Genomic DNA, 10,372 nt, shown 5'->3' on the forward strand with positions numbered 1-10,372 from the left:
TAGTATACCCGACAAGGAAATAGAATGGTCTTCTTGCTTTGAATTGTGAAGCTGCTCCATCAGACCATACCCAATGACGTTTTATATTTAGACCAAATTGCTTTAGTCATTCCGCATGTTTCAGAAAACAGTGTTGAACAAAATGTGTGTCATGTTGCTTGTCATCTGAAATGAAGAAGTGAATTGTCTTGTGGATGTCACCTGCATAATATAAAAATCAAAAATTATTGAAGGCTTAATACAAAAGAAATAATCTGATCTAGGGTGATGTCGTTACCTGCAATTCGGAAATATGTTATGTGCACAAAAATAGTTACTTGATTTGAATACCAGTGCATGGACTGAATCTCATTTTGTTCTTTGAAACATAATTTTCAGCAAATTCAACAACTGACACAACAACATCTTCTGGAAAGCTTTGTATACATTCCTTATATTGTTCTGCTTGCCATCTATACACAAAATTATGCATTATGTATTTCTTAAGATGGTCTTTGAACATGACTGAGAGATCCTGGCATGATATTTCCTTATGCGACAAGACTTTCCTTTTCTTCTTCAGACCGTCACGCGCAGTTCCTACTTCTAGGTCCTCAAAAATCTTCACCACAATCTTTTTAGCAATAAATGCAGCCTCTGCAACACAAAAGTCTAACTTATCCGGGCCACACCTTTTACATTGACCACTCAAGCAGGCAAGGGCATGGAAGGTGGACGTATCTGATTTAGGACACAATATAGAGTCCAATAAGGCTGTTACACTCTTGATAGGGTTTCTGGTGGCTTGCATCCACCATTGTCTTTGCATATGTTGCATTGACAATGGCAAGCTTTTCCATGCAGACCGAATACAGAACTTCGCATGTGATTTATGGCATCCTTTAGGAAGGACATTTGAACATGTGAAATGTAGCAGCAAGTATATTGGTCTCTCAATTTCCGCACAAAATATGGCTTCATGTACTCAAACGCCCACTGCCTTATTACAATTTCAGGGTATTTTTCTTTGAAGTTGAGAAAGAGCTCTACCTACAATGAAAGACATATATGGTTAAAGAACATTGAAGAAAACTGCAGGTTTTGAGGAAAACTGTTACATTACTATAAACCTGTATTTTTAAACCACTATGTTTTTTCACTTAATTGGTTAGGTAAACCAGTATATATGAACACATGTCCTTGGTACGTACCAGTGGTATAAAAGTGTCAACCAGTGCAAATGTTCTTACTGCTGATGTAAACCACTCTTTTCATTTATAACCGGTATGTTATTTACCTAACCAGTACATGTGAGCACTTAACCATGATGTATACCAGTGAGAAATAAGTGTTAAAGAAAATGAACACATGTCATTGGTACGTACCAGTGGTATATAAGTGTCAACCATTGCAAATGTTCTTACTGCTGATGTAACCCAGTCTTTTCATTTAAAACTGGTATGTTATTTACCTAACCAGGACATGTGAGCACTTACTCATGATGTGTACCAGTGAAAAATAAGGGTTAAAAAAATGAACACATGTCCTTGGTACGTTCCAGCGGTATATAAGTGTCAACCAGTGCAAATGTTCTTAGTGCTGATGTAAACCAGTCTTTTCATTTAAAACCGGTATGTTATTTACCTAACCAGTACAAGTGAGCACCTAACCACAATGTATACCAGTGATAAATTAGTGTTAAAAGAAATTAACACATGTCCTTGGTTCATACCAGTGGTATATAAGTGTCAACTTGTTCAAATATTCTTACTGTTGATGTAAACCAGTCTTTTCATTTAAAACCGCTATGTTATTTACTAACCAGTACATGTAAGCACTTAACCACGATGTATACCAGTGAGAAAAATGTGTTTAAAAAAATGAACACATGTCCTTGGTACGTTCCAGTGGTATATAAGTATCAACCAGTTCAAATGTTCTGACTGCTAATGTAAACCAGTCTTTTCATTTAAAATCGGTATGTTATTTACCTAACCAGTACATGTGAGGACTTAATCACGATGTATACCAGTGAGAAATAAGTGTACAAAAAAATTTACTGGATATGTAAACCACTATTTTCCTTTCAAAAAGATATGTTTTTTTACCTATCTGACATGACAAACAGTACATGTGAACACTTGACGAGTACATGTGAACACTTAACCACTATGTATACCAGTGAGAAATAGGTGTTAAAAGATTTTTACTGGTTATGTAAACCAGTTTTTTACCTAACCAGTTTATTCATATCATACGCGTGTGAAAGTATGCGTCTGCAAACGTATGTTTCAACAAACATATGCGTATGATAAAAACTATGTTTTCATTTATATTCTCCTTCACATCCAATATTTATCTACTCTTAGTCTAGGACCAAATACAGATTCCCCTTATTTCCATTTATAACTTCCTTCATATCTGATTTCATATCTACTCTTATCAACCCATTTATAGAGAATATAGGTCATGAATGCAAATATTAGAAAAGAAAAATGGATATAGTGAAGCAAGTTATTACCTGAGATTGTTCAAGAAGATGCACAGGATGTTTGACATATGAATTTCTTCCAATACGCTTTTTGCACACATCCTTCTTATTGGGTGAAACACGAGTGTTAGACATCCAAAAAGAGAAGATCAAATCTTTCTCATCAGGTGTTATGAAGCCACGATCCATGGGCTGTCCAGCACACAAAGAGATTGGCAAATTGCCATCACGTGCTGCCCTCAACCAATTCTTTGCAGCTATGAAGCTCCTCTTGTGAAAATTTAGCAACTTAGATGCAGCTGAAACATTCACTTTTGAGGTAGATGTACACTCAACATTCATAAGAATTGTGGTGATGAACCTTTTAAGAAAGAGCTCCTGTCCGCTCTTGGGTAATTTGATTGCATCTATTGTGTTGCGTATGGCTTCAACGAAGGTTGTTTGTTCCCTGGGCATTTCAAGGTCTCCAAGAGAAGGATGATTGACAAACTTGCACAAAATATCTGAGCGTGATGCAACATCAAGGGCCTTTGTACGCCGATTGAAGAGCATAACAAGGTCATTGCAAAGTCTTTGATGCTTTGCATCATCAGCACCATTTTGATCATTATCTTCCTCATGTGCTACCTGCTCAAGCTTGTTCTTAGCACGTTGCTCCCTCTTTCTCCTAGCATGATATTCCTTGACCGCATCAACAGCATACCTAACACACAGTTCACAGTGAGGCTGAGAGCAATCACATACAGTGTGAGATTCTTGCTCCATGCTAGAGAGGGAGAGATTGAGCGAGGTGATAGGCCTACAGAGAGCAAGAGCAATATATGACAGCAATAGATGTGTGATAGGCCTACAAAGTAAAACAGCAATCTGTGCTCCTACACAGAGAGTTAGAGAGAGACAATCCTAACGAGAGAGCGGGAAGATAAAGAGCTGGCTGACGTGCATAGTTAAGAGCTACTGAGCCGTCTTCTATATTTGAAAAAGAGATAGTAATGGTGCAAAGAGCTGGCTGACGTGCATAGTTAAGAGGTACAAAGCCGTCTTCTATATTTAACAAAAAACTGTGGAAATTCTATATTTAATTAAAAGTCTGTTCAAAAGAATATATCGAATTGAACTAATAGAGATGGTTTTATGTACCGGGCTCATTCTCAGCTCTTTCTACGTCAAGTATATCATGCACATCTTCATCAAAAATTGGTTGATCCATAACTTTTTTTCAATCCCCATAGGCTATACATTTATCTCATTTAAATTTACATTCAAGTTTTCACCACCCACTGAAAAGAGGCAACAAACTATCATAAATGTCCTGTGAGCTCATAATACATGTCTCTAGTACATGACAACAAGAGCTAAACAAGATCTTCCACAAACACAACATCTCATGAAACCAAGATATATTTTGTTTCTAGATAGTGCAACCTCTAGACTTTTGTTTCTGTATTGTAACCAACAAAAATACATTTGATAGCCTTATCATCCAATTTTTTGCATTGCGTTTGTGGCACCAAAGCATAAGCCAAACAATCAAAAACGCGCATATGATCAATAGATGGCTTCTTCCATGACATGCTTCATATGGAGTCATAGATTGCAAAGCTTTTGTAGGACAATGTTGAGTACATAAGCAACACACATGATAGCCTCACATTGAGAAAATTTGGACTCTTAAAGAGGCCCTATAAGGAGGTTTGACTTTGCCTCTCTTGTCCAAAGTGGGCAACCCGGTGAATTACGCAAACGCTTTGTCAAAACCCTATCAACCAGCATATCATTGGAAAGATCTTAGAAAGTAGGTTCTAAATTCTCAAACTTCAAAAAATTTGGAGTTGATTTGTAGAAGTTATGGCCTCCCCACTGAAGCTCAAATGTGGGGAGAGATTCCATTTATAAGACGGAGTTGCCACATCAAAAAACAGAATCTTCTAGAATATAAGGAATCTGATGGCATGCTATATATCAATGGATATATCTCGATGAGTACATTCTGAAACCAAAAGGTCCGACAAGTTTTGATTTCATTTGTAAAAAAATTACCGTGCACCCGTTTTGGACAAGTGGGAGAAAGTCAAAGTCCTTATAGGGCCCATTTGAGAGTCCAAAATTTTCCTAATGAGCCAAAACTAACATGGCAAAGCTCGACTCTTGACCATGCATCATGACATCTTCATAAGAGACCTGTTTTTTCTTTCAGCAACATCATTTTGTTGAGGTGTATGCGACACTGTACATTGGTGTTTTATACCAAGACTAGCCAGAAATGCATTAAATTCATCGGACATATACTCCTCCCTCCCTCGATCGGAACGGAGGGTGTCCATGGTACATTTAAAGACATTTTCAGCCATAGCCAGAAATTTCTTGAAGCACATAAACACTTCACACTTAGGTTTAAGCGGATACACCTATACATGCCTAGAGTAATCATCAATGAAAGTCACAAAGTAAAGGTAATTGCCCAATAACGGAGTTTGCATGGGCCCACAAATATCACTATATTGCATGAGTTGCAATTTGCATGTACTCCTAATTGAACCATCTTTTGGTAACTTTGAACGTTGCATCTTACCCAAAATATAGCCTTCACAAACATGCTTCACATGTGCTTCAAGAGGCGATACAAAAGCAACCATAATAGATTTTTGCAAATGCAACAAACTTTCAAAATTCAGATAGCCAAAATGTGCATGCCAAATTTTTTCATCTGACAAGGCCTTTGGATACACAACTGCATTTGCAAAATTTTTCCCACACTTGCCATGCAAAGTGAGTTTCTACAACCCCATGGCGTAAAATGCTAGATGCAACAATTTCATCACCAAAATTGAGATTATGTATTGTATATTTGTCATCCACAAATTTGACTACAAGATTAAGTCTAGCAAGTGCAGATACAAACAACACATTCTTCTTGATCCCAGGTACATAAATTGTATCAACAAGTGTGAAAGAGATTCATTCGTAGTAGTCAACAAAATCTTTCCAACTTCCTTGACTGGTTAAGAGGCATTTGTGACACAAGTGACTGTATTCCCATGAGGGAAATCCTCGAGAGAGAGGTAAACAAGTAATGATGAGAGGTAATTTGCTTTGCACCATTGTCAAAGTACCTCACATGAGAATCTGCAACAACTAATATACATGCATCATGGACAGAAGGATCATAAGTGCAAAATTCTGGTAAGAGTTTGACAAAGCATCAAGAACAGTCTACACAAGGGAGCTGTCAAAAATGACTTTGCTTGCAAAAATAAGTTTCTCATTCATATCCTCGACACCAACAAGGAAAGTGTCCATTTCATCTTTCTCATGCATAATCTTCGACTCCAGCTCTTTACGCAGGTAATGCAATTTTAGCCTCATTACGACTTGCATAAAGACCTTGACTGGAATATCCCAAGCTTGTTTTGCAAATTAGTTGAGCGAATGTGAGGAGTAATAGTGCGCTTCAGAGATAACACAATCAATGCATGAGCAGGCACATCTCTAAAATCCCAAAAAATCTAAATAGCTATAGGCACAACAACTCTAGTAGTAGTAACCCTGCCACCAAAACCTACAACATCCTCAACATTGCCTGTATCCTCAGAACCAAGACGTACATCAATGCCTTGGAAAACATTCCAAATACCCTTTGGCACAAGAAAATTTTGCATCATGTGAGCCCACATTGGGTAATTGTCCCCATCTAATTTATCCTCATCAACAAAAATCTTGAACAATTTATTTGTGTTATTGTCAGCCATGGTGAGTGCCTGCACACTTGATATGAAATTTGTCCAAAATGAGGAGAAACAAAGCGAAAATAGCACGTGCTATATAGCACAACCCATAGAATACTGTAAGGGAGCGTTATGCAAAAAATGGCACTGATAGAAATTGTGCACAAAATGACAAAATTACTTGTGCAGTATTGCATGTAGTGAAAATGAAGGTCAAAATGATCCCGAATGGAAATTCTGAGCATACTAAGCTTTACAAGCTATCCTGAATCATTTGTCGACCTATTGACACTCACAATCTCATCGAAATCTGAGAAAGTGATCAGGCATGTATTGGTGATATTGGTGACTAAGCTCAGGAAGATGTAACGTGCTCTGATACCCATTGTTGAAAATAGGGTTGTAGGAAAACACACACAGCTTGGAGCAGACGAGGAAAGCTCAAGGCATGCAACAAAGAGTAGTATTGCTTAGTGCACAATGAAAGATAGGTTAGCCATAGGTGATGGATGTACATACAATGCACGAGGGAAAAAACCTCTTAGTGAGGGAAAAAATGCCCCGGCGGTCCTAAGTGTGTTCATACACATCACTACCACATATGTATGGTAATACGCTGTTGCACCATAATCCTTTTCTCCAATTCCTTTTATGTTTATCAATGGACCTCTAGAAAATGTCAGCTCATAACCTTGGAGTTCAATATCATTGGAATGGAGATCCCTCCTATTACTCCAATCCCATTTTGGATGTGCCATGGAGTTGCTTTCTCCCTTCTTGTGGATACCTGACATTAGGATTTCCCGCTCACACTTCTCAATGTGATAAAATCATCGAGATGCTTTTTGTCTTGCACCAACTCTCCCAAACATCCAACCAGCCATACCATTACTTAGAAACATGGCCTTCTACTTCTTTTGACCTTGGTGGATGTTGTGATGTGAAACAACCTCATATGAGCCAATTCCTCATCCTTGTCAGCTCTCAACCTTTCTCATCGCGATCCTCTCATGTTTGTATCGGCAAATGCACATCAATCTCCACTTGGTGGCCAACTTCTTCACAACACTTGAAGATGCAACCTCCACATCAACTCCAAATCTCTTAGATATAGTAATGCTTTCATTTCTCTTGTGGGGGAAAATCTTGGGGTGCCCAATAGGAAACATGTAAGATAGCACGTTCGAACAAAATAAGAAATCTATAATTAGGTACATTTACAAAAAAATGTACTTACATATAGGGTTTTTTAATTGAGAAAGTGAGAATTTTCATACATAAGGACTAGTTTTTTTACAAAAATGCATACATAAGGGGTACATATAATACTTGAAAATATACAGATGAGGGATTATTTAAATACCTCTTGTTCGCAGGTGTTATATGAATTGTTTACATACTGGACTCCTTGGGGGGGGAATATGTGGCATTCAAGCTCTTGAAAGCATACATGTCGCGGACTAGATAAAGCTTTAGCTCGTGCAGAGTGAAGATCTGGCTAAAGACATTACTACTCATGAAGGCAACCATCGACCCCAGCTTATCCGATTTCCAGCTTCGTCATCAATTCATTCTGGAAGGTTTCATAAGCATGATCATTGTACGATCCAAATCATGTAGATTTATACATGCATGCCTCTGTAATATAGACAATGCGTCTTACAAGGTGTGGGAATAATAATCCACATCAACATTGAGTCATCATCCTAATAGGAACAATGGCCCACACTCCCATGAATCAAATGAATCATGTAATGCCTTGTGAAGCTTCCCACACTCGTGTATATAGCCACACCCTGGATTGAATACAACATAGCCTTGCGAGCGTCATGGCATTGCATATCGCTCCTTGACCACACCTCTACGTGTCTCTCTCATCCCTTCCTCCCCCCCCTTCTCAGGTAAGTCTTCCTCCTTATCACAAAAATATTGCATTGGTGAGTAACCATGGCTTGTGTGTGTGTGTGTGTGTGTGTGTGTGTGTGTGTGTGTGTGTGTGTGTGTGAGAGAGAGAGAGAGAGAGAGAGAGAGAGAGAGAGAGAGAGAGAGAGAGAGAGAGAGAGAGAGAGAGAGAGAGAGAGAGAGAGAGAGAGAGAGAGAGAGAGAGAGAGAGAGAGAGAGAGAGAGAGAGAGAGAGAGAGAGAGAGAGAGAGAGCATGAGCATGCAACTCCACTAACCCTTATTGTGCTGCAAATCAGCTCAGGATGTTGTTCTAGGAGTTTGAGTTTGAGTAGTTCATCTAGTACATCAAGCACATAGTTGATGCCATGCTACACACACTTACACGCACACACGCGTACGTGCGTGCACAATCACACAATAACGGTTTCCCTAGGATCTTGGGTGAAATTGAGAGAGAGATGGCAGAGGGTACCCAATCGGACTCCCAAAACTGGCTGTTCTCGCTCTATGGTTAAATATCGGGCTGACTGCCCAAGATCTAGGGGAGTTAGGAAGGTCTGTTCTTTTGCTTCACCCACATTTATATTGAAGGATAGGTTTAGATAGAGCAATGGTAATGGAAAAAAAAAAGGAGAGGAATAAGCCTTCCGGACCCCCCTTGAACTTGCGCGACAGCCCTAGAAACAAACAACTATCCTATGATCTGTAGCACAAAAAGCGGGTTGTGCAACTCGGATTCAATCAATAGCTTACAGAGGCGTATGATTCATTATATTTAGGCTTCTTCTTTCACTACAACTTTTGGATCTTTTCACAGCTGCGAAAACGAGGTGAAAAATTGAGATTCACACCCACCTTGTGAGAAAATGACTTTTTTATACACGCAAGTGTGAAAAATTTAAGGCTGAAAAGCTAGTTTTCTATTGAATTTTTTTTTCTCACTCTTGGAATAGTCACGGCGCCATGACTGTTCCAAAATTGAGTGGAAAAGTTAAAAAAATCATTTTTTCTGTGGGAATCTTATTTTTATTATCATGAAACTTTAATACATCACCCAAAATTCTTCGATGAACTGTGAAAATGGGTGGAAAAAAGGGCCTTTTTCTCAACTTGTGCAAAGATCCAAAACTTGTAGTGTTTCTGATTGGTTGGCAGTGCTTGTTTAGTTTCCATGGATTTTGTCTCTTGTGAACAATGCAAGTGAAAGCAGCAAAAAAAGTGTTCTCTATTGTAGAGCTCATTTGAACCTCTGTGTGTGCACACGATCACGCGATAGAGAGATGATACAGCTATATTGAGGTTGGTGATTGAGTCTTATAATATGGTCTCTCATAATACACAAGGGAGACTTTGATCATTCTGTCCTCACTCACATTGCAAGTGATATTGGAAATATATATGTGGATGTAGCTAGGCTATGATTTAATCCTATCATTTGGCTTCATTTAATTCCATGTGTAAGTACTTTTGAGAATCTCACCCATCCCATGTCAATCAGACTGGGGTGAGCAAGAGCCTCAAGACTACCTATACACATGGCATTAAATGAAGCTAGGTGATGGGATCAATACCGTGAAATTGGGGCACGTATTGCAAGACAATCATCGTCATCCATGCGATGTAGGTGGATGGGTGGTTGGGCTTAAAGCAAATGTAAACTCGTGCAAAAGGAGAGACCTTGATGGTTGCCAATGTGGCATCGTGAACGTTTGATGATGATGCATACATGTGGGGCATGTGGATTAAAGTACATTGCTCCATTAATGAGGCAAACTAAGGTGGAAGAAGAGAAAAATATGAACTCCATTTTTGAATTCATTTGCACCCTCCATCAACTCCCTCCTTGCTATGGCTACACAGATAAACTCGGGTTTTTACGCAAATTTGTGGGCTACCCCTTGAGTGCCCTTATTTCTTCTTCTTCAAAGGCCCTTTTCCCTCTTGGTTTCCCCCTACAAACGTCTCCCCTCATCCCCTGATTATTTGTAGGTGGCTCATGGTGGTATTTTGTGTGCCTAGCTAAGCCTAAGAGCAATTGTTATCCTCCTCTCTTCATTGCAGATTTAACTCCACCTTCGACCTCCTCCTATTCATCCCTTGTGGCTTCTCACACAATTCTAGTGTAGCCACTCCCATTTCACCTACGACTTCGGCACCTGAGCGTTATCATTGTGTAAAACCACCTCAACTCTCCATGCATGCATGGTAGTTGCAAGAACCTAGAGTTGACGGTGTGTGAGTGTGTGTGCATGTGCGTAGGCCATGGGGTCAAAC

Source organism: Adiantum capillus-veneris, chromosome 17, assembly GCF_014529385.1.
Source record: "Adiantum capillus-veneris isolate H3 chromosome 17, ASM1452938v2, whole genome shotgun sequence".
Classification (NCBI taxonomy): domain Eukaryota; kingdom Viridiplantae; phylum Streptophyta; class Polypodiopsida; order Polypodiales; family Pteridaceae; genus Adiantum; species Adiantum capillus-veneris.